A 25,909-nucleotide genomic window follows, 5' to 3' on the forward strand; every position below is an offset into this window, starting at 1 on the left:
AGGGTCTGAACTTCCTGTACCTGCTCTCAGAGCCCCTGAGATCCACTCTATATCACCTATTCATATCCATCGATCGAGCTGCCTACCACATACCTCAAACTCAACATATGTCAAGCCCAACTATTCAAATCTTTCTCCACCCCAACCCTGTTCCTTCTCCCATTTTTCCTGACCCATCCACTCAAGCTGAAAAGCTCAGTTATCCAGAGACTCCCTCCCATCCCTCCCCATCACTTCCAGCTCATCACCAAATCCTTAAAATTCTTCCTCCACACAATCCCTTCCATATCCAATTCTGGAGCCTCCATTCATCTCATTGGTTCTCATCTAAACTCCAATCAGTCTCTCCTGACCAATCCAATCAGTGAAAAGGATTTATAACCACAGGATTTGTGGAAAGGACTTATAATCAATATTTCATTTAAAAATAGTTTAATTTTCATTTAAAAATTTAAAAATATATACCTGAAAATCACTGTGGGAAGATATACTCCCTGATATCAAGAAGTTTAAAATGAAATGGGAAACAATATGCAACAATAAAAATAACTACAATTATCATTTATTGAGTATCTCCTATACTCTTCACGTTATTCTAGATGCTTTACATATATTGTCCCTAATAATCATAACAGCCCTATTGGTGAACCTGGGTGGCTCAGATGGTTAAGCGTCCAACTTCGGCGCAGGTCATGATCTCACGGTCTGTGGGTTCAAGCTCCGTGTTGGGCTCTGTGCTGACAGCTCAGAGCCTGGAGCCTGCTTTGGATTCTGTGTCTCCCTCTCTTTCTGTCCCTCCACCTCTCATGCTCTCTCTCTCAAAAATAAATAAACATTAAAAAAAATTAAAATAAATAAAATATATTAAGTTAATGAGAAGTGCTCCACAGGAGCGTTGTAAGAATTTAATGTAAGAATGCTTGTGAATTGTCTACCACAATGCCTGACAAATAGTAGACCCTCTATAGGAAGTAGTCAATATAGCATAATGGCTAAAAGATGGGGCTCTATAATCAGCCTGTTACTACTACTTTACAAGCTGTGTGACCTTGGCTAAATCACTCAACCTCTCTGAAACTTGCCTCCTCACATGCAAGATGCAGCTAGTAATATCATACTCATTCCATTGAGTTATAATGGAATCCAATTGGATAATGCATATAAGGCACTCAGCCTTATTTCGTAAGGATTCAATAAATATTAGCTTTTAGCTGTTATCTTGCCCCCATCCTCAGAAAACCAGAGTTGCAATAAAAGTGTTACAAGTGAAAAAAGAAATCAAGGTCTGATTTTACTCCACTGCATTTATATACACACCAATCTGTTTTGCCGGAAGCTCACTGGCTCATCATCTGAACAGAAAGATATCAAATCGTGGGATTTAGGAACTCAGAGAGAATCTTTTCTGAAATCCAGCTCAATCTGGCCAAATTTAGAAATGAAATGGAGGTTCATGAAAGGAAAATTGACTTCCAAAGGTGGCAAGGCTTGTTTAATGCGGATCCAACAGCAGAATCTAGATCTCTAGGCTTATAATCTGATGCTCTTTCAACTACTAAGAAACACACACCTTTTTAAGTCAGTTCAGCACCATCTCATATCTTAGAAATATGAAAATGAATCACTAGTCATATTGTTCCAAAGTGTTTGACTGATTATATTAATTGAAGTAAACTATCTATAACTGAGCTTAAAATTCAAGTAAAAGCAAATTTATATGCTACTGAATGTGTCCGTATTGCTTAAAAATAACATAGAAACAAGGAAATACTCTCATGAGTTAATTTTTTTAATGCAAAATTAATTTTTTTAAAACACTTATTAACTTCAGAAAACAATGGACATTGATTAAAGTAAGGATTGTCAACAAAAGCTTGGAAAAATAAAATAAGGATTTTAAAACCCTAAATCACACGTTTTCTGCCTTTAGGAAGATCCCATTTCCTGCACAGATCACAAAGGAGCTTCACTACAAACAGTCTTCAACTGTATCACCTTCGAGTTAATAATTTTTAAGTGTGACACAAATGTAAGTAATACAATGAATATCCTCATTCATTGGATAACTATTGATTGAGCACTTCCTTTGTTCTAGTAATGATGGTAGGAGCTGGAGCCGTAATGGTAAAATAAGATATGATCCCTGTCCTCTAGAATCTTAGAAGATGACAGGAGAGGGAAAGAAGAGATCACAAAACTAAAATCCAGGATAATGGACACCAACAGCTAACATTTAGGATAACTTATACCAATAGCTAATATTTATTCAACACATATAATGTGCCAAGCAATATGCTAAGCACTTTCAAGTAGTTTCAGGCTGTTTCACAAAACCCTATGAAATGGCTGCTATTATTAGCCTCATTTGCCAACTCAGGACTCTGAGGTCAAAAACTTACTAGAAAGCAGGGGAGGTAGGATTCAAGTCCCCATTTGCTGCATCCGAGCCCTGTCTGTTAACAATGACAACCATTGCCTTAGTGATAGATGTAGAATACACTGTGTTGTGGAATCCATAGCACCCCAGTCTTGGTGGATAAGGATCAGGATTCCTAGAGAGCACAACATGTACAATGAGACCTGAGCACAACATGTACAATGAGACCTGACAAGGATTGTACCAGTCAGAGAAGGATAAGAAACACCTTCCACGCCTTCCAGGTGGACAAACCAGAATAAGAGGAACCACCTTCCCATTGACCTGAAAATCATCCTAAAAACATGGTCTTCATGTTCCTTCATGGTATGGCCTAGACTTGTCTGTAAACATTACTTTTACACTTCAATTATAATTTAACATTTTTCAATTGCTTCAAAGAACCAAGTTCACCGTCTCTGCTGGGCCTCTGGGCATGTCATTCTTCTGTCTAGGTTAGAAATCTTCTCCAAGCTAGTGCTTAGTCATTCTGCACGTCTCAGTGCAGACACTATTTTCTCCAGGGAGTCTTCCAAGAGCTCTGTCCAGGCCCTTCTCAAATTGCATTTTGGGTCCCTACCATGCCTGCCTATGGCCCCTTGCATTTCTGTCACCACGGCACTAAGTAGACTGCTAAATACACTTCAAACATCTACCTTCTATATGATACTGAAAACTCCATTGAGCCAGGTCTGTTTGATTCATCACTATAGCCCCAGGGCCTGGCACAATGCCAAGCACATAGTAGGCACTCAATAATTATTTGTAGAAAAAGTTAAAAGATCTAAGTTTGTAGAGTAACATCTCCATCTTGTGGCCTTTTGGAAGACTCTGTTGAAGTCCTAACACCCTGCTGTGTTTTCAATAACAAAAGCACAGGTGGGCCCTTGCAATCCTCGCTCCATGCACTGAAGGAAATGAAAGTAAAAGCGATATACCACCTGGAAGGTCCATGTTTTCTACCTTTAGTTGACACAAAACAGGAGAAATATTTGGAAGGGAATAGACCTGGAAGTACAGCTGTAAATAGCAGCGAAAGTACACTCACGACAGACAAACCAGTCCCCTTGCCTACTTCCATTTTTAAAGCAAAAGATTTTATTCAGTTTTGCCTTCTGGAAGGACATTTTCTGAGCACATATGTCCTCATGGACTGAGTCATTCTCAGTCAGACTCACGACCTTTCTAGAACCACAGCACCTCAGAGGGAAGGGAAGAGCCCACATTTAGAAGAAAATACCCAGCTAGCAAATGGCACTGCTAGGCCAGAACCCAAACCAGCTGGCTGCTAAACCTCAGTTGGGTTTGTTAATAATTTAACAATGATTAGTCAGTGTGCCGTGGAATGGAATGATGGAATGTATGAAAGAGAGGGATGGCACACAAATGAAAGCAATGCCCAAAATGGGATGTTTTGAAAATGTGTAATCATCCCCCAAATAATAACCTACAACTTCAGAATCCTTGACGATTTAAAGAGAAATGAAGCTTCGAGGAAGACTGGTTCTAATTAAAACGAATAAAAAATTGAACAAGGCTTTGACTTCCCCCAAATAATTACCACTCACACTGACTGAAGCACTTCCTGCGAGCCATAAACTGGATTCACATGGGTTACTCTACTTACTCTCCCCAAGCACCGCCGTTCTGTCTTAAAGATGAGGAGGGCAAGCAAAGGTGGGGCTGAGGGGACCATTTGAAGTCTCTAGTGAGTAAATGTGGACTTGAGATTCTAGGTGCCTGAGTGTAGCGCTCCTGCTTTTGTGGCCCTTTGCAAAACTGAAAGTCAAGTCCTCCTTCTGCCAGTTTGTCACCATAAAACCTTCTTTTGAAGATGTGTGAAATGTATGACCTCCCTTCCTTTCAGACACTCCGTGTGGATATTCTCTTAGTCTTTTCACTTAACTGAATTTTTTTGGCATAAAAATAAGCCAAAGTCAAGTCAAAAGAGCACTGGATTTGGCACTGAAAAACAAAGGCATCGGAATACTTGGATTTTCCAAGTTTATCAAAGGTCTCTTAACCTCCTTCAAAGTTTCCTAATCTGTAAAATGGAAGCAACATCCATTCCACAGATCTGTTGAGAGAGTTTAATGAAAGAACATATCTTAAAAGGCCTGGGACACGATGGGTGCTCAAACATTTTTTAGTTCCAGTGACCACTGTCCTCCCTCACCCCACCCCCCACCCCAATGGAAGAAGCCTGGGTATAAGGAGTTGGTCACTAAGACTCTGGATTGATAGAAGGAATTTTGTGACTATTTTCAAACACTCGTGAAGGCCCTACCAAAGCCCAGCAAAATATTTTCCCTTAATTTGGTCTCCTAAGCATACCAAATCTGGCACATTTCTGACCATGGGCCTACATTTGTTTAGCTCAACTTTAAAAGTAAATGACTCTTCAAGTCATCAATAAACGTAGAGGAACCCAACAAGCTCAAATGAAAACATTCTTCATTTATTTTTCATGCAGAATCAATCAACCAATGATGAGATTCATTCATTCAGCACTCTGCAAACATTTATTGAGTGCCTACTATATTTGTTTTTAATAAAATATAATGCCAGGTGTTCCGAATATTTGGAGATTGGTAAAGTTCATACAACTTGTAAATATTTTTATTCTCTCTCCAATCATTCTCCAATAAAGAAATTCAGAGAGTGACGAGCTTAATCTGTCTGTGGAAAGCACAGAAATGACTGAACTCTCCAAGGTGACAACCTTCTCTTGCTAATGAGGCCTCCTCCTCTCCCACAGCTTCCTCACTCCATTGCCTTGGGTAACAGGCACCTCCCTGTTCTGATTCAGCCACTTGCATAATAGGTTTAAGATTATGGATAAGCTTTCTTTACCATACACTCTGCCCATTGGCACAGCCCAAGGACATGAAGTCAAACAAACAGATATTAGGCAAATGTTCTCTTATCTCTTGCCATAGAGATAAAAGAAAAAAAAATGATTTAGACAACAAATGAAACCACCTGCTCTGAATGTTAACAAAAAAAAATCAGGAACATCAGGGCTTTGAATACTGCTGTAAGTCTGAGTACAGTTCAATATTAATTGATGCAGGCAGGGTAGGCCTTCAAGACCAGAGTCTAATGCAACAATAGGGGTGATGCTGGCCTTTCACTTATCTGTGGGTCAGGGAAATGGACAGAGGCAAAAATGCTGTGTCAAGTGAAGAGAACCATCCCACTGTTCCATGAGTCTTACTGTATAGTTTTAACCCCAGAAATCTCTTATGCCTTCTACATTGTTTGGTTTCAGGAGACAGGAGAGGGGGATAATGAGAGGTAGGATGGAGTACAGACAGAATAGTGCCCCCCAAAGATGTCTACATCCTCATCCCTGGAATCTGTAAATATGGCCCCTTACATGATAAATTGAACTTTATAGGTATGACTAAATTAGGTATCTGGGTATGGGAGATTATTCTGGATTATCTGGCTGGGACCTTTGTAATTGCAAGTGTCCTTACAAGAGGGAGGTAGGAGGGCCAGGGGCAGTAATGGAAGATGGGGCAGTAAAAGCAAGAAGGTGGAGAGATCCAAGGAAGAGGCCCCAAGCCAAGGAGTGCTGGTGGCCTCTGGATGCTGGAAAAGACACAGAAACAGATTTTCCCTCAGGCCTCCAGCATGACCCAGCCAGTGAAACTGGTTTTAGACTACCAACCTCCAGAACAGCAAGATGATAACTGTGCTGTTTTAAGCCACTGAGTTTGTGGTAATTTGTTACAGCGATATAAGTGGGAAGCTGTGTTCTCTAGTAAAAAGAGCAAAGGACTGAGGGTCAGAAAGACTTTGGCTCCTGTTATAAGATTGGCACTACAAGGTGCCTGTGTGTCAGTCATTAAGCATCTGACTATGGCTCAGGTCATGACCTCACAGTTGTGAGTTCGAGTCCCACATCCAGTGAGCTTAAGTCCCACTTAGGGTGAGCATAAGCCCCACCTTGGGTGAGCATGATCCTTGCTTCAGGTAAAATATGAACCCCAGGTGAGCCCAGCTTCTCTCTCTCTCTCTCTCTCTCTCTCTCTCTCTCTCTCTCTCTTTCTCCCCACTTGCCCACTTGGGCCCCCTCTCTCAAAAAAAAAGGAAAAAAAAAAAAAGATTGGCACCACTAGCCATGGGACCCTAAATGAGTCACATTACCTTTCAGGACTATCCATACACCACAGGGTTTAACTCTGGTTAATACTGGTTAATGCGTTAGTCCCTTCCAGCCCTGAGAGACTTTAATGGGAACAATGCAGATTATATTCTAAAATTTAGTTTACATTCTCCCTTCCATACCATAACTCAAATGACGATATAGCCAGATCACAAACCCCAGACATTAGTACTAAAGATACAGCAGCACACAAAATTTATTTCTAAATCCTGGGATGTATTTGCCTAGTACACAAGACTTTTTAAAACACACGGTGCTTGCCTTAGGTAGTTTTATTTTGGAGAAGGAGTTTCTTAGTTCTGGCCAAACATATGGTCTGGCAGTTCTACTACACCCACTGAGTGTTTATCTTCTCTGCTCCTGTGCAGTAATTTCAATAAAAGCCCTGTACCAGCCTTCACCCCAGGTGGTGAGCCCACCCCACCTGTCTCTTCCTGACAGACTGTTGAACATGGATGCCTTCCAGCAACTAAAAGTCATTATTTTGCCTCCTCAACCTTTCTGCTTTTGCTCGAGGTAGCTGTTGCACAGTGTTGTATATTTAGAAACATGATGTCAGCTATTTCTTATCTTGCCATCTTTAAGATGTCATGTGTCTTAGAATTTCCAACAAAATAGATTCCTCCTTGTAGCACTCCCTATTCTAGACACACAAAAGAAAATAAATGGATTAAAGGAATCCCATTATTTTATCTGGGATTTATCTATTTCATCATCTTCAGAATAAATAAGCCCACCCACCCAGGCACTTGGTGCTGGAAGTAAGCTAAGGAGGACAGCCAGGTGATGCTTTTTGCCCTTCACTGGCCCTATACAAAGGACAGGGCCTTTTTTGTCTGAGACTGAGCTGTTAATTGCTTTTAACCAGACAGATCCTTTGAGAACATTTTCACCAAAATCAAAATAGAAACCAAAATATTCTGAGTATATACATTTAAGAACCAGATCCCAGGAACTTGGCAATTCTGAGAGTTCATGAGAACACTCACTGTATTTTGTCAACTTAACAAAGACTCACTCCTTCCCTTTGTGAAGCTAGCAAACATCACGAAAAGACAGAGTTAGATTTTTGTATTTCTTTCTCTCAGACTTTTGTGGGGGGGGGGGGGAAGGTTTCTGTACCGACCATCTTGAGGAATCTGGAGCCTCTGAAAGCTTAAACAATAAAAGGGGGGCCTTTTAGAATGTGACATTAAAAAGATGATACAAATTATTTAGGAGATTAAGATATAAGAGACATGCTAGGAGATTAACCTTCACAGTGCAGAAAGGTCTGACATTTGTGATACTCCTCCTGAAGGCCAGATGACAATGAAATTCTTTTCTTTCTCTTCCCTTTACTTGTAGGATCTGAAGCACTCACTTCACCTTATCCTGCACCTGCAGGCCAGTTCCATCCAGCGGTGGAACCACATGAAGATGAGAAGGGCAAATAACCCACACTGGAGACACAAAGGCAGAACTCTGCAGACACAAGGCATAAGAGAAATTCAATAGTATCCTTCTCTGCAGAGAAACACTCACCTCCCTGAGAAGAGTTTAATTTTCTATTAGTGGAAATTATTCCACATTTTTTTTCTACTTTTTACTTTGTTATATAAAAAAGTAGATGAGTAAAAAGAACAACAATCATAAAAAAAAAAATCTGCAGCATTTTTCATGTAGCCCTAGATTTTTTGTGGTTCACTGTCCCTAGACAGAAATCAAATGTTATCCATGAATCAGTCTTGTAAAGGTCAAGGCTCTTGGTTGCAAACAATGGAGACCAAATATCACTAACCTAATGAAGCAGCAAGGCATTTATTAAAAGAATATTGTGTTGCTAACTCAATCAACAGGAAGGCTAGAGGGCCCAGGCTAAGAAAACAGGCAGGGCCACAGTACAGTGACCCAGGAACACCCAGTCGGGATGTGACCACCAATTACCACCATCACCAACAGCTCAATGTTGCCACCACCGGACACTTCATGGCCTTGCCTCCAGAATTTTGATACTGATCACTGCCATTGCTGAGCTCCACGAATCCCCAAGCTAGCACCAGGAAGTGGTGCTACTACTTTTTCACTAGCTTTGTGATTTAGTGCCGTACCCCAGGAAAGCTAGAATGCTCCTCAAGCTTAGGTAATGGAGGCTTATCCCAGCACTGGGGGCCAGGCAGGAATGTCTGGCCATTTTAGCTTCTATAATGGGAAGTGAGGCCTGCGTTCCACCAAGGTTCGAATGTTGCAGGATTTCCCACAAATGGAAGGGTGTTGGGATGCCAGGTAGCCAAGCAATAGCAGATGTCCAGCACAGTCCAGTGCTCTTCTTACCGGATTTCTACATACAGTCCTCACTCGCAAATACTCCTGCTTCATCATGGAATGCTCTTTAATCAAGATATTTTCAGCCCCTCCCAACAAAGGAAGGTAACCTTCAGCCTTGCTAGTTCTGCCTCTAGATCAAAGTCTGAGATCTCGGAGTAATCTTTTTTCCTCCATTTCTGTTGAATGCCTACTTAATATTCTGCTGCATATAACCCAAAACGTAAAGTTATTCAACAAAATTTATTTAGAAATGGTGTGGGAAAGAGGTAGGAAAGGAAAAAAATAGTTAAAATACACAAATCTATACATGATATGGCAAGGAGGGAAACAGTGGTCACAGGATATATAGTTGATAGTTATGATCTCTCCCTCTATCACACATTTTGTTTACCCATCGTCTTTAGCCAGCATTGTAACTGGTATGGGGTCTTTAGCCACATGGATGATACAAACCTTCTTTCTCACCTGGGGTATCTCAGTCCCGTGGGTTAGCCGATAAGGGGTATTTGTAGTGTTTCAGTAACTCGTTTAACTTGATAAAGTGGTAATAGGATGCTTCCCAGGGAATTACCTGTACTCATCTCTGTCTCTTTTCAGTAAGTGAAACTGTATTTCTTCTCAATAGTCAGGATGCATCACCCCAGTTTACCACCATGATCCTCCTTTTCCTCTGTTTTCCCAAAAGAATGAGTGGTCTGAAATGGTTAATGTTAGTTTCCAGTTCAGTTGAAAACTATTGCTATTTCCTCTGAAAGAAGTATTTCTCCTTGGGGTATGATAATTAGTAAACTAACAGAATCCAGAGTCACAGAACAGAAAACAAGGTTTATAAGTGGGTCATTAGTCATACTAGGTAAAGGATCCACCTTACTTCCAGTTCATTATTCTTGGACATGCACATTCTGGCTATGGGAGAAAGAACATCATATTTCAGTTGTCGGTTCAGAGCACATACTGAATTTTGTAAGACAGTATCCAACTTCACTAGGCATTGGCACTAAAATTGAGTACCTCATAGTCCATTGCACCATTTCATAAAGCTAACTGCTTCTAGTCATAAAGATATAAATTTAGTGAATTCCATGGACATCAACCATTGCCTTGTTTCTCATACCGTAGCTTAATTTCCACTTGGCCCTTCCTACCATACAGTCTTTACTTAATGGATCAGAAAACTAATGAAGATATATGCCAATCACTCGGGATACTATTCTATGTAATATGTATACTTACCTTACATTTATTTATATATACATATATATACATCTAAACTTATAGGAACTAGGTAAATAACCATGTATACAAACACACTGAACCTGTGATAAGGTGGATCTGAGTCAAAACTCTATTATCTCGCTTTTTCAAACCCCATTCTTCTTGGTAGACCTTAGTGGAATTTGGGGTCACCAGAAACTAGCCTGAATTAGAACCATTGTGAAATCCTCCCCAAAGTAACTCGGTATTATACATTTACAATGGTAAATGGCTATGAGCCCTTAAAGAACAAGTAGTGCCTAAAGTATGTACAGAGTACACACTTGTTTGTGACTTTCTAATATGTCCTTTTTAAAATTTTTTTTAACATTTATTTATTTTTGAGATAGACAGAGCATGAGTGGGTGCGGGGCAGAGAGAGAGGGAGACACAGAATCTGAAGCAGGCTCCAGCTCTGAGCTGTCAGCACAGAGCCTGATGTGGGGCTCGAACCCACAAACAGTGAGATCATGACCTGAGCCGAAGTTGCACACTCAACCGAGCCACCCGGGCGCCCCTCTAGTATGTCCTTTTGGAGGGGTCCCAGAGCCACCTTTCTTCAGGGGCTTCAGGTCTCTGATGTGGCTCAGGGCTGGGCATTGGGTGAGGAGACACTACTCTATCATAGAAGCTCATCAGGCCTTTTTTTCACCACACCTACAGATATTTTTATTTTTTACTTAAATACATCAGGGACCACAGAGAGCTTCCAATCAGGTATCCCATGATCAATTATCCACCTCCAAAATCTGTATGAGTCACACTCTTCTAGTCAGCCCTTATCCCAGCTGCCTGTGAAGGTAACCACACCACTTTGCCTCTGTCAATAAACACCATTACCTGGCCTGGGCATCTGGGTGCTTCCCATCCCCAATGAGTTTATGAGTCCATTTTCCTGCAGCACTTCCCACTGCCATCGCAGCCTCCAGAATAGAACCCCTGGACTGCTTCTCAAAGCTGCTCACCTCATCACTGCTTTACTCAAGGCCTTGGTGAAGACAGTTTCTTCTGAGGCCTCTTGGAAGGCATAGCTATAGGAGTTCACACTTGATTAATGTAATCAAGGACTCCTGTCTTTGTAGACACAGGCTACCTTGCTCTATTTTCTGACAGATCACGTTTATTTACTCTAGATCTCCGTGAAACCCAGTTTTCACTCAACTAGCCAAATCAACATTAAGAACTACTGCCAGCCACTTGGTCCAGCACACAGGACCCAGAATCCGTGGGGCACATGCCTGCACTGATAAATTCAGTCAACTCTGTGATTCTGTTCTTCCCTCCTTGATACAGCTTCCTCAGAAGTCATTCCCCTGTAGATTTTGCTGACGTGAATTAGCTAGCAAAGATGTTTACTTCTTTCCTTAGGTCACCTTCTCCTCCTGTGTTTACTTTTGTAATTTCCCAAGCACCCACTCCTCCATCACCCACATTCAACACACACTTTGGTTTCAAGTCTAAAGACATCACTAGGGTGAGTAAGTGCAAAGAGAAAAAGTACTTCTTCCAGGGCAACTCTCTCAACGTACTGTGAAATAAAGTTGCCTTACTCTGAAATTCAACAATGCTTATAGAAATATTTTTGCATATTTTACGGGCTTTCCGGTGTTCTGAGTTGAGAGGATTACTCTGAACAGCAAAAGCACCATATTCCTATAAAATTCTCCTGAAACATTTGATGCTTGTAATCACTGTCCTATTTGGAAACCCTTCTCCTTCTAACCTTCTATCCTTCTCCTATCCTGTGTCATTTCATGTTCCTGGTTTTGACTTTCTCCCTCAGTTTCTGGCCATTCCTCACTATTCTAAGATAATCTTTTATCTTCTCTATCTTCTCTCTTCGCTTCCCATAGTTCCAACCACAATCAATTATTCATTTTTTTTCAACCATAGCTACATGCCTAGGTTTTCTCTCTCTTGTGAACTCCATTCCCACATTTCCAGCTGCACAACAGACACCCCCAAAGTTGCCACTGCAACAAGACTGAACTCCCTTCTTCCTATAAAATAAGTTCACCATCACCCAATTTAGGTTCTGGGAATCATAGTTCAGTTGTTCTCCCTCACTCACATCATCTATGCCAGTTCCTTTCAGATATCTCCAGTCTCCAGGATCCATACCATCTTTATACCATTTTCTGCTAAAATATTTTCAAAACGTTCCCATTGCCTTGAAGCAAAAAAAAAAAAAAAAAAAAAAAAAAAAAAAAAATATATATATATATATATATATATATATATATATATATATATAGTATAAAAGGTCAAGCTATCAGTAATCTACAGTCTTTTCCCAGCCCTATCAGTCTCTAAGCAGATCTCCAGTTCACCCCTTGACCTCCAACCATACTCCCCAAGGTAATCTCAAGTGTCTACTATTTCTGATATTCACCCTTCACGAATTCACTTCATCATCTCTAGTCATGCTATTCCCTCCATCTTGTCACTCCCAACCCTCCTTTCTCAACTAGATCAGGTAAAGAACCCAAAAACTGGAGGATAGATATAATAACAGAAACAGAGAGAGAAGATGCAACAATGATATCCTTGAGAGGGTATCCTATGCTTAGCCATCTCCTTTCCTAAATTATAAGGATGAGGAGGGGGAAAAAAACTAATAAACCTCCAGATAGATGTTTAGGAGGCCCAGAGCAAAAGGAATCTGTGCTCTATACCCACTAGAACCCTGAAAATTGCCAAGATCCTGGTGTTCCTAACCTCAGCATACATGGGAGAACAGAGTAGATATAGCAGTGGAGTGGGAAATCCAGAAGAAGAGCCTTACATGGTCTCAGAGAGGGCCTGGGTGCACATTCAATGTCAGACAAGAGAATGAATGACTTCATTGCACCAGAAACAGTATTTCAGAGCAGCAAACAGCATGGAAGAGGTGACTCAGCACTGACAACCCCTCAGTGGCTGAGAACATGCTTATGTTTGGAATGGAAGACACAGGAATTACCTGGGTGAAAGAACTCAAGACCAACAGGAATGAGAATGTCTCAGCTGACGTAGGAGAGGTCAGTCACAAAGACCTATGCAGCACATGGCCTTTTCAATGCCTGAATATCATAAAGCTACTCTGCCTTCCCTCAACCCGCTCTCTCTTTTCATGAACATGGCCTTGGGTTGAGGAGGGAAAGGGTGCTAAATTGATGAAGACTTAACACCTGCTACCTAGCAGACTGAGGACTCTGAACAGAAATTAAACTCATTTACAGAACAATAAAAATAATCATTTCTTAATCACCTAATTTTGTGCTTGAGATCCATATCTGTATATATGTATTAAGTATATACATCTATGTGTATATATATTTTTTCTTTCATCCATAAATCATCAATGTGTGTCTTAGTCCGTTTAGGCTGCTACAACGAAATATCACAGACTAGGTGGCTTATAAACAGAAATTTATTTCCCACAGTTCTGAAGGCTGGCAAGTACAAGATCAAGGTGCCAACAAATGTGGTGTCTGGTGGACTTGCTTCCTGGTTCACAGATGGCAGTTTTCTCGCCGTGTCTTCATGTGCAAAAAGGGACAAGGGGGCTCTCTAAGGTCTCTTCTAAAACCACACTAAAATCATCCCAGAGGGGGGCAGCTGGGTGGCTCAGTCAGTTGAGCATCCGACTTCAGCTCGGGTCATGATCTTGTGCTCTGTGGGTTCGAGCCCTGCGTCGGGCTCTGGTCTGACAGCTCAGAGCCTGGAGCCTGCTTTGGATTCTGTGTCTCCCTCTCTCTCTGCCCCTCCCCCGCTTGTGCTCTCTCATAAATAAATAAATAAATAAATAAATAAATAAACAAATAAAATCATTCTTGAGGGGTTCCAATCTCATGACCCCCCAAAGGCCCCACCTCCAAATACTAGCCCACTGGCAATTAGATTTCAACGTATGAACTGGGGAAGGGGGCACAAATATTCAGTCCATAACAATGTGGTTATAAATATTGTGACGAAAGATAATCTGTCAGTAAGAGGAGTTTGTGACTATAGAACATCATTCTAAATACTTCTAGACATGAAAATCAACCAACTGGTAAAACAAACCAAAGTCCTCTGCGGGAAACACTATCCTTAAGGACCTCCAGGAAGTCATTTTCTAAACTTTCTTGAAAACTCAAGTAAGAGTTTATTATAAATAATAGAATCTGACAGCGCTGGGAGGCAGTTTGTAAATTCCATTCTATGATGAAATCATGCAGCTGGAAACTTGAAGAATAGACTAAATAAAATGACCTTAGAGGTGACTTCAAAACAGCAACCCTCATTATATTTCTGGATCCTAAGTTTCCTACTTCGTATATAATTTCAGGACATTTAAACTGCCAATTGCAAGAAGAGATCAGATAAAAATACTCAGGAATTTAAGACACAACTATAGAAAACATATATCAAAATATGTATGTTGACACACACACACATATATATATATACACACACATACACATACACGCATAAATAGTAAAAATACATAAATATATAATACATAAGAACTTTTTTAAACCCTTTACAATTTTGTCTCATTTTTTTAAAGTATTTGGATATGTGTGTATGTGTGTGTATATGAATCAGTGGGAGACATACTGATTTATATAAAATCATGGACAAAAGTAGCTTATTGATGTAGAAAACCAGCAGAAAATACAGGAACACATCTAATTATAAACGATGGGAACTATAAATGGAAAAAATTGCATAAAGACATTGAAGCTGAGTCAAGTCAAGGGAAGTCTCCAAGCTCTTCTTTTAAGAATAACTGTTAAACAGATTTCATTGAAATTATACTTCACAACATGTTAATTCCCTGTCCCTAAGGGATTCCATTTTGCATAGAACCTAAATAAACTGCCTGAAGAAATTTTGCTGAGATTGGATTTAATTACCGACCTAATTCTTCAGTAATGGAAATTCAGCCAAACAACTGGGAGAAACTGCTGACTGAATAGAGACCTGAATGACCTAGCTAACTGGAAGGGAACAACATTTTTGATTAATTGAAAGGACAAACACTTCATCTTAAAATATCTAAAGGTGAGACGTGTCGCACTAAATAAATCTACAACACTGTTTGATAGCACTTTCCCAATAACCCTGTGGAGTACCTTTTCATATGGTAATATATTAAATAGCAAGAAGCATAATTTTGCAGGCACCTTTCTACACCCAAAGTAAAATTTAGCATTTTTTAGAGGCTCCTGAATAGGCATTTCTACTACCCATAAAAACAATCTCTTGGGGCGCCTGGGTGGCGCAGTCGGTTAAGCGTCCGACTTCAGCCAGGTCACGATCTCGTGTGTCCATGAGTTCGAGCCCCGCGTCAGGCTCTGGGCTGATGGCTCGGAGCCTGGAGCTTGTTTCCGATTCTGTGTCTCCCTCTCTCTCTGCCCCTCCCCCGTTCATGCTCTGTCTCTCTCTGTCCCAAAAATAAATAAAAAAAAAGTTGAAAAAAAATTAAAAAAAAAAAAACAAAACAATCTCTTACATTTTCAGGGTTATTTTTACCGCAAAGGTCACCAATTGTAATTGGTTGCATACTTTTGTATGGCACACTTTTGTTTGAAGTTGGTAAGAGGCTGTTAAGTGAAAAATCATTTTGGGAGAATCTAAGTGGAGTTGTAAATGTCTTTACAAGATAAACTGCCTCCATAACAATGAACTGCAATGATTCTACATGTTATTTCAAACATGGAAATGTCACAATTCTTCCCTTTGCAAAGCTATCCCGAAATCAGCAACAATTAGTATGGTTGTTAAAAAAAAAGGTGACTTTACTGATATTAAGAATTCAATGCCACACTAGAATCAAGTTTATTATCACTGTTCTAATACATCTTGAAATTAACATGCAGCCTTTAAATGGTGTGTTTTGTTTGTATGTTAATACGTTTTTAAGTATTGTATGATCTGTTCAAATATGTTTCTTAAGTAATAGGAGGGGAAAAACAGGTTTGGCTACTTTAAGAAGTCATTGTAGGACTTGTTTATGAAAATGAAATATCACTAAGTAGGGGAAAGTTATTTAAAGGGACATAACATGATTGTTGCCAAAGTAACCTCCCTTGATTGGAGGAAAATCATGACAGGGAATCATGCTGTAGACAGAAACGTAACATATCTCATTTTCTTTCTTCTCTCCTTGTTTTAGGCTAAAGGGCAAGAACAAGGAGTTTATCCTCAGAGCTGCCTGGAACACATATGGAGTCTAGAGTCACATAAAGAAGCCAAGGGATAACCAGAAACACATTCAGAGATGAGCAACCAGAAGGACATGAGACTGGATACCAAGTCACAGGATGTCTAGTTTGGAGAGGGGGCAACTAGGGAAAAATACAATAACTAATTTAAATATTTGGAGCTCTTTCTTTAAAATTCATTTTACTTAAACTAAAACCAAAAACAGTTCACCTGTTTCCATCCCCCATCCCTCCCACCCTCTGCTTCTAGGAACCACCAACCTGTTCTCTGTATCTATGAGCTTGGTTTGGTTTTTAAAAATGTTTTTTTTAGATTACACATATAAGAGAAATCATACGGCATTTGTCTTTCTCTGTCTGACTTATTTCACTTAGCCTAATTCCTTCAAGGTCCATCCATGTTGTCACAAAATGGCAAGATTTCAATTATTTATGGCTGAATAATATTCCATGGTATCTATATACAATTTCTTGCTCTAGAATGTAGAATGTGTCTTTAAATGTGTTTGTGCAGGGACAGAAAGCAACATTTACCCACATCTGGGCAAGCATCTGAAGGTAGCACCCTGCCCCAACTGCAGGCAATGGACTTCTGGCCTTCTCCTGCATATTATTGTTCCCTTGATTTTCTTGTGGGGGACTTTGCTCCCTCAGGTTTCTCCCCTGGTCTTTTCCCCTTTTTTAAAAATACAAGTAACACACTTAGACAGAAGTAAGTCTTATTTGGTCATCATTATATAAAGGATGCTATTTGCTTGGTCTATAGGAATCTTTATTATTTATTTCAAACTGTAAATATATACATCTATGTGTGTGTGTATGTATATATATGTTTATGATTTAATTCATGTTCCTTCGAGGGAAAACTTAGAATATGTAGAAAATAGAAATTATCCATAGTCCTGCTACTCAATCACTACTAAAATTATGCTCCTTTTCCTCATGACTTTTCTGAGTATTTTTAAATTTTTTTTAATGTTTATTTATTTTTAAGAGAGAGAGACAACATGTGAGCAGAGGAGGGACAGAGAAAGAGGGAGACACAGAATTTGAAGCAGGCTTCAGGCTCTAAGCTGTCAGCACAGAGCCCAGCATGGAGCTTGAACCCATGAACTATGAGATCATGACCTGACCCAAAGTTAGATGCTCAAATAACTGAGCCACCCAGGTGTCCCTTTTCTGAGTATTTTTGTAAAGTTCTAATCTTTGTACATAGTCACTTTTATAAGCAGTTCTCCTCACTCATTAAAACAAAGATTTTTATGTTCTTAAAAATACTTTAAAATCTTTAATGATTTTATAGCTTTCTATTATAATATTATTTAACTATTTTATCATTTTGGGGCATTGAGAGTGATTATCAACTGTCCCTGTTGTCAATATGTTGGGTTAATCTGTTATTAACCCATCTGGAGTTTTTTGTTTGTTTTTGATTTTTTTTTTCCCTGAAAATTCTCACTTTGCTCCATGACCTCTCTTTTGGTCATTTAGGCTTTGCCTCAGGGAAAGGACAAGAGGGCAAATGAAAAGAGTCCACACTCAGCTCCCAAGATTTAAGGTAGACTTCTGAAACTTGCAGCAAAGATGAACAAAAAGTTACCTTTGAGCCTTAAAAGCCTGAATTTTGAGTGTCAAATAAAATCATGATGTTTGTGGTATTTATACCATATACAATAAATTTGAAAGCATGTGAGATTAGCCAAAACAGTTTAGAAGGGATAAAAACATACAAGAGAGAAGTCTGAGACATGAGGGTAGAGCCATGGAGTTAGATGGTGTGGGTCTCTGAAAAGAGATCCTGCCCTCTGACCATCATCACCAGAGCCAAAACTCTTGGGAGAGGGTGAGGGCAACGAACTCCAGATAGGTTTGGGGCTTTGAGTGAAGAGGAGACCAGTGCCCCACTTCCTGACTAGAGACTAGGCAAGAGGCAAGTCTTATAGAGGGCTCTACCTCAGCAAGATGACAGTGGGTAGAGATGATGCCATGGGGGGGGGGGGCATCTATAGGGAGACACCTAAGAAAGCTCCACAGAGTTTCCTTTGGCCACATTGTAGAATAGAAGAAGAGCTTAATTTTGACTGTGCCCCACTGAGGCATGGAGTCATTAAAAGAGAGCTCACACTCTCATTAAAAGACATCTTAATGACATCTTATTAATGTCTTAAGAGACATCTGTCTTAATGTTGGGATTAATGACTGAAAGGTGTGCCAGTGGAGTACAGCAACTAGACCAATGAGAACCCAGATGCCTCGGCAGATGCTGCAGTGGAAAAGTCACGGAGCCCAAGGATCAGTTAGAATAGTGTACGTCACCAGATGCCAACTTGGGTAGAGAATATCCCAGGTGCACCCTCTTCTTCATGCATTGATGTAATGTAACTTCTTCACAATTGAGATGTAATCTCAGAAGGGGGAATCCTGAATTTACTGAGAAAACCATAATTTAACTCAGTCTATCCTGAATTGCCTAAGATTAACTATCCAAGTAGAATAAGGAGCTCAACAACGTTAATTTTAGTTGGATAAAAATTATTACATTTTTGCATACCCAAATCTTACACCACACTTCACCACTCGCTGATTTGCAGCAATAAGAACTTGAATGCCTTTGTATCTGGTTTTAGTCATTTACCTTTATACTCATTTATTCCTTCAATGAAATTTTTGAACACCTATTTTCTAGGCACTATACTAGCCACTAAGGTTAGAGCATGGAACAAAACAGATATAGCTCCTCTCTGTTTTCATTGACTTCCAGTTAGGAAGATTAACAATAGAGACGTTATTACAACAAAGTAATGTGGCCTTTTTGACAAAGGAGGGGTACTAACCTGGTCTTCTTTAGACAAAACATGAGAGACACAAAACCCCAAAGAATTAACAGACATAAGTCAGAGAATAGTATCCTAGTATCCTTTGGAAGAAAACAGCTTATCCAAAATGTCAGGGATCAGAGAGAGAAGGATGATATGGCCATACATTACAACCATGCACTTAGCATTTGAGAATGTATGTTGTGTGTCTTATAAATGGATTTTCAAGCACCATGTTGCTACAGTTTAAATAAAAAGGTAGGACTAAGGGCTAGAATTAGAAAAATACATTCTGTGAAAAATACACCCTCTGTATTTGATAACTTATCACTTTTATTTCCACTTAAATCAGTAAATAGATACTTCATTTTTCCATGACTGGAACAGAGACAGATAATTGCCTACCTCAATATTAATCTTCTACTTTTTCTCTGATTGTAAAAAAGGATTTTACTCAGTACAGTCATATCCTCAGCTTTTCTCCAATTTCAGATGTGACCAGGGAAATAAATTCTGGTCATCTAGAAATAAGTAAAAGCATAGGAGGTACCTTCAGGAAATCTTCTTAAGTTCCCTTCACTCTGCTGCCATCCTAGAGTGCAAGCATGATATACGGATCTCCAGCTGTCATCTTGAAACATGAGGACAACACTTGTACTGCAGGATTTGTGGAGTGAAGAGTGAGAAGGACCTTGGTTACCAATGGTTTTGTAAAAGCCACCAGACTAGCTTCAAAATTGCTTTTACATGTGAGAAATAAACTTCTCTCATATTTGATCTATGTTCTTATTTATCAGGGATATCATATAGGTAGCCAAGCCTAATCCTACCTAATACAGTGTGGTAAGGAGCTGATTTAGGATAGCTGAGAAATATTCTAAATCTGTGGCAAAGGTCCAAAACAAAAATCAGAAAACTCTAAGGCTTAAAAGAAATGTAGAAGTCGTTATGTCCAACCATTTCATTTTGTTTAACCTGATCATTATCACTCTCAGGGTTCAGGCTGTTCATCCTCCTCATTAATAAGATGTCTTAAGTCTAATAAGCTTCTTGAACAGTATGATCTGGTTCCTTCTACTACCATCCTTATTTCCTAACATTGAAATTATGCTTTAAAAAAAATGAAGGAAGGAAGGAAGGAAGGGAGTGGGAGAGAGGGAAAGGGGGTGGAAGAGGGAGAGAGGGAAGGAGGAAAGGAGGGAAAGAAAGAAAGAAAGAAAGAAAGAAAGAAAGAAAGAAAGGAAGGAAGGAAGGAAGGAAGGAAGGAAGGAAGGAAGGAAGGAAGGAAGGAAGGAAGGAAGGAAGGAAGGAAGGAAGAAAAAGAGTTGTATGCTCAGGAATTATCAACTATTTCTAGTATCCTGGTATAACATGCATCTCTCCATCAAAAATATGCTTCCCCTGCTTAGTCATTTTGCTCAAAAATTTCCTTCTCCGTGACAGCTGCCTACCTCCAAATTACCAGGCAGGCTGATCACTTCCTCCTTTGTGTTATCTTTTTGGTGTATGTGTTTTTCTAATATTATATATAAACATGTAAATAGTCACTATCTAATGAGACATTGTTTATTTCTGTATTCCCAGGGTCCAGCACAATAACATATAGTAGGTGCTGAATTTGTTGAATTGACTTTTATTTCAAATTAGAAAAATTAAGAACTCTGAAAAACTAATCAAACTAGGTTGTAACAGAGCAAAGAGACCCAAGGGTTATATCAGGGGCCAAAACAAAAAAGATGAAGCCAAAACATCACTTTTATATATAATAGAGATCAAGTTGGAGGGCTTGGCCTGTATATTGACACCCATCAACACTGAACTCCACAGTTGGGCAGACCTACTGGACTAGCAAGGAAGCACTGGAACGGGGCTAGGCTTCCATGTGTCGTAATAGAGGGAAACGCGTGTTTACTTCTGGGGCAAGGAAAATGGGAGCTGAGCTGAGCATGCCCTACTAACTGAACTCAGAGGCTAAAAATCTCTCAGAGACAGAGCAATTAACAGGGAAGAAGGGAGCCCAGAGTTATAAGAACTTGAGCTCCTCTCATAAGAACAAAGCCTCAGGAGTGGGGAAGAGATGAACCCCATCAACATCCCCCAGCCTTTCATTCTCTTAACTCATTGAGCATGAAGCTTAACTTCGTTAAGCATGAAGCCTTTGGTCACAAGAGTTGTGGCTCTCTCCCTCAGTAGAACTTTACCCCTGACCCTCATGAGACCACACTCTACACCAATTTCTACTCTTCTGGGTTTCCTCCTGGGTCCAATGGCAAAGCTTAAGCTTTTAAATGTTTAAATATTTAAATGTTGTCCCCAGAAGAATCTGCAATGGGTCAAAACAACACATTCATTGTATCAGCTGTGAGTCCACTCCACGCCAAAAGCAGAAAATGTATTTCCTATTCTATTTTCTGTCCAAAATTCTGTCTAGGCATGCTGTCCAATGTAGCATGACAGAGGTTCTGCAGAGATTGAATGCTATCTTAAAGATACTTCAATAATAAAATGACTTTATTTTATTATTTTTTTTTTATTTTTATTTTTTTTTAATTTTTTTTTTTCAATGTTTATTTATTTTGGGGACGGAGAGAGACAGAGCATGAACGGGCGAGGGGCAGAGAGAGAGGGAGACACAGAATCGGAAACAGGCTCCAGGCTCTGAGCCATCAGCCCAGAGCCCGACGCGGGGCTTGAACTCACGGACTGCAAGATCGTGACCTGGCTGAAGTCGGACGCTTAACCGACTGCGCCACCCAGGCGCCCCTAAAATGACTTTAAAGAGATGTTTCATATTTGAACACAATTTCCCTTCTATTATTAAATTCCAAGAAAGAAATTAAAGCCCGAAGATTGCATTCGTTTACAAGTTGAAGACATTAAAATCCGAAAGAACTAAAGCCTGAAATCAAATTCTCTTGTCCTGTGTGTTGAAGTTCAAAGTGTAAAGTTCAATGGGGCTTCTTCAGCAATTGTAGCAATCTTTCCCTGGAATGGGTTTGGAGCTTCAAAAGCCTCAGAAGTCATAGTAATACAATGCCTAATTTCTCAGAAGCCTCACTTCCAAAATTCCAGAACTAACAGGTCACACAGAATTATCCCAGGCCTTTTCCAGATCTACCTAATATAGAAAGCCATTCTCCTGCCATTAAGTCAATTAGTGCAGGCCAAATTACATTCCCAGCACGAGGGCTGCCGAGACCCCAAGAGTAATCCCATGGTATCTGAGATGAAAGGAAAATATTCTTGACCTCAATATTAGCAGGAAGTCTGTCATTCAAGACCAACTGTCTGGATTCCATGACCTGTTTACTTAAGCCAAACTAAGAAAATTCTCCCAACAAGTTATTTGAGCCTACACATTTAGCATTTTCATTTACACTTCTTTACATTTTTGTGGACAAAATAAACCCATCTCTGATTCCTACATCCTCACATAAAGTGTCATGTGAGGCATTTCTGTCCCCTTCAAATAATTGCAGTGGGGCTTCAGGTGATTTCTTCCACATCCAGCATACCCAGTACTTCTTAAATTTTTTTTTTTTAACATTTATTTATTTTTGAGACAGAGAGAGACAGAGCATGAACGGGGGAGGGTCAGAGAGAGGGAGACACAGAATCTGAAACAGGCTCCAGGCTCTGAGCTGTCAGCACAGAGCCCGATGCGGGGCTCGAACTCACGGACCGTGAGATCATGACCTGAGCCAAAGTCGGCCGCTTAACCGACTGAGCCACCCAGGCGCCCCTACCCAGTACTTCTTAATCCCTTTCCCATGGAGTCTTGGGCCCCTAACACCACCCTGAGGACAGGTTCTGTCTGGTGACACAACTGCACCACTTCCTGGGAACAGGTATTTTCTGTCCTGTGCCACAGTGGTTGTCTCACTGCCTCTAGCTTGGGGGTTGCTTGCACTGTGACACCTGCCCCCTTGGGAAGAGGTCTTAATTCCCCCATTTGTTTTAGCTGAGGAATCAGATTCCTGCACGAAGAGATGTTGATGCTTCTCAAGCTTGTGCCCTGAGGAAAAGCCGTTTCAAATGTCTTGGGGTCTGAATAGCTTTTTTTATTTTTTATTTTCCTGCTATGTCTTTTTCTGAAATACTGGGACATACCACTGGTATTTAATTTCCCTCTGCTATTTCCTGACAGCTTTCAGGAAGGCTATTTGAGTTTGTTAACAATTTAATCTAGTTCTTAAAATGGCCTCTTTCCTTCTCTAATCCCAAGAGCTAATGCTGCTTTCTGGAACTGAGTGCCTCCCTTCTGTTTACTTTATCTTTACTTTCTGGCCCAGATGGTTATTTTTATAACAACTCTGCATTATTAATAATAAAAGAGAAGAAGTCAACAAGTTCTGGGTTTATTGTCCAAATATTTTCTACTTTATTCTCAAGGAGATGGATAATCCCCACCTCCCTGGAGATATTCTTCCATCAGACATGTAGCTAAAGCTTGAACTTGTTCTTTGTCACTGGATTTCTTCACATCTCTTCTCTACTTCCCTTTAGGATCCTCACTTCATAAATTTATCAGCTAGATTCATTAAAAGTTCCTTCCCCAAAGTATTATTTCAGTGAGCTTCTATGTGACAGAATCATAGTACACAACGAAATAGGCAATGCCATTTCCCTGAGCAATATATGAAATTATTGAATCATTACGTTGTTCACCTGAAACTAATATAACACTGTATGTTAATTATACTTGAATAAAAAACCAATTTGCCTATTTCACATGCATTTCCTCTCTCAGTTCTGCCCAGATTTTTTTGTAACCGCTTGGGGTTGCTGTCCCAATCTCTAAGAAGTGGTTCTTCAATTGTTCTGAGTGATGGCCTGTGACTTTCAGAAATCATCTCTCAATGACTTGACCTTTCTTGGAGGAATCACTCAAGGTTGCTGTTAGGTTTGTTTGGATCCCAGTCACCATTTCTGCTCTAGTAACAACAAAAATATCTTTCCTTCTTAAGAGCAGTTAGACTCTGGGTACTTTTCTCCCCTGCTTGCATTTTTGTCATTCAGGATGCCCTTTTCCCCTTATTCTTTCTTGAATGAATAAACAAAAAAATCTCTTCCTCCAGTTTAATCAGCTGTGTTCCTTTATTTTCTTAATCTTTTTGTGCTCCTGGGTTTGATAGTAAAACTGAAGTACCCTTTTCAAACCACTCTGGTTTCTCCTTGTTTTCCTAAGCAAATGGGATTATTACAGGCAAATAGTTCCAAGCATAGAACATTTTTGTTTCTAACTCTGTGTTTGTAATAATGTAATTTGGGTGACTTTCTATCTTAAGGGGATGGCATTTTCTTTCTAATAGGGGCTCACATCTCTTACCTGTTCATTAAATCTAACATAAGTTTATGGTGAAGCCATGTATCAAGTCAGAGTTAGAACTTATACCAACATAAAGCCAATGTGAGATTCTATAATGGGACAGTGAGTCATAAAAATAGGCAGGAATGCCACATGAAGTCAAGGTCTCTCCAAGGTACCCTCCTTGATCCTGAAAGAGGAAGAGAACATGGAATACCCAATGTAGTTGCCTAACCAGCCATGGTACTAACTGTATAAAGTTAGGGCATCTCTAAGTGTTCTGTTATACATGCAGAATTCAGCTGCCCTTCAGTTTAAAAGTAGCAAATATTCTTTTGTCAGTCAGTGACTAAAATACTTGCAAAATTCTTCTCTACAATGGAATCTTTGCCTTGGCTAAAGAAAAGCTAGCCTGTGCAGTAAGCTAAAGCAGCCTCTACCTGAAGCTCCCAACACAGCTAACGGGTTCTCTTATTTTCTCACATAAGTTGTGTAAGTCATAAGTTGCAGTCACCTGCCAAGCTCAAAATACCTCATGATAGCTAGAGCTTCTTTCCTAGGCTACAGAAGTTCAAAGACATGTGCAAAAGTGTAAAAACATGTTTGGCCTAAAATAAGCCTCTGTAAACCAGGCATAAATATCTTTTCTTGAAATTTTCTCCCTCAAAATGTTCTTTTATTTCTCAATCTTCCTAATGAATAAACCAAACCTGTGAGAGCCCCTACCCGATAAATCGCACCCTTATCCCACACTGTTCATTTATTTTGAAAGTGAGAGAGCACACGGGAGGGGCAAGAGAGGGAGAAAGAGAATCTGAAGCAGGCTCCACACTCCCAGTGCAGAGCCCTACCTAGAGCCTGAACCCATGAACCATAAGATCATGACTGGGGCCGAAATCAAGAGACAGACACTTACCCACTGAGCCACCCAGGCGCCCCCTACCATCAGTTTAGAACAAATTGAGAAATACAACAAAACAGAAGAGTGGGAGGCCAAAATAACACCTGTTACTGATAGAGAGCAGCCTCTATGGCATGATTTGTTTGGTAGGGCAGTGCTGGACTTGGGTAGGCCTCCCCATATGTAGGAAGCCTGACTAGGTAAGGTTTACAACTTAGAACACACAGGCTCATTCTCAAAAAGAAAAAAGTTGGAGCTAACTCAAGCCGGTTCACGTACTTTTCTCAATACTGACATTCAAATAAAACACTTCATCTCTCTAGGAGCTGAATAGATAAAGGATAGAGAGGCCTGGAGTTACATTAATAGAGCCCACTTCCCAAGAAGGAAATATTAGGAATGGAGAATTATTCGCAGCTAACAATATTTGCAAACACAGTTGAAATCCTTGCTTATTCGTTTTTGAACTGACAGTAACTTTTCTCAAGATGTTTGTGTTATTCTGATGGTATAATATTCTCATGTTTTCAATACCATAT

The 25,909-nt window shown here is 39.9% G+C and overlaps 1 protein-coding gene across 2 annotated transcripts in view; it reads right to left on the minus strand.

Moving 5' to 3' along the window:
* The window catches only part of RFC3 (replication factor C subunit 3), a 205,935-nt gene that overhangs the window by 136,564 nt on the left and 43,462 nt on the right, over positions 1-25,909 (minus strand). For both annotated transcript variants that reach the window (XM_086713792.1, XM_086713788.1), the window contains exon 10: positions 19,712-19,818. The gene's annotated coding sequence lies outside the window, so the exon portion shown is untranslated. The remainder of the gene's footprint in view (positions 1-19,711; positions 19,819-25,909) is intronic.

The sequence above is a fragment of the Puma concolor genome, chromosome A1 (genome assembly GCF_028749965.1).
Source record: "Puma concolor isolate L17-30 chromosome A1, mPumCon1.1.hap2, whole genome shotgun sequence".
NCBI lineage: Eukaryota > Metazoa > Chordata > Mammalia > Carnivora > Felidae > Puma > Puma concolor.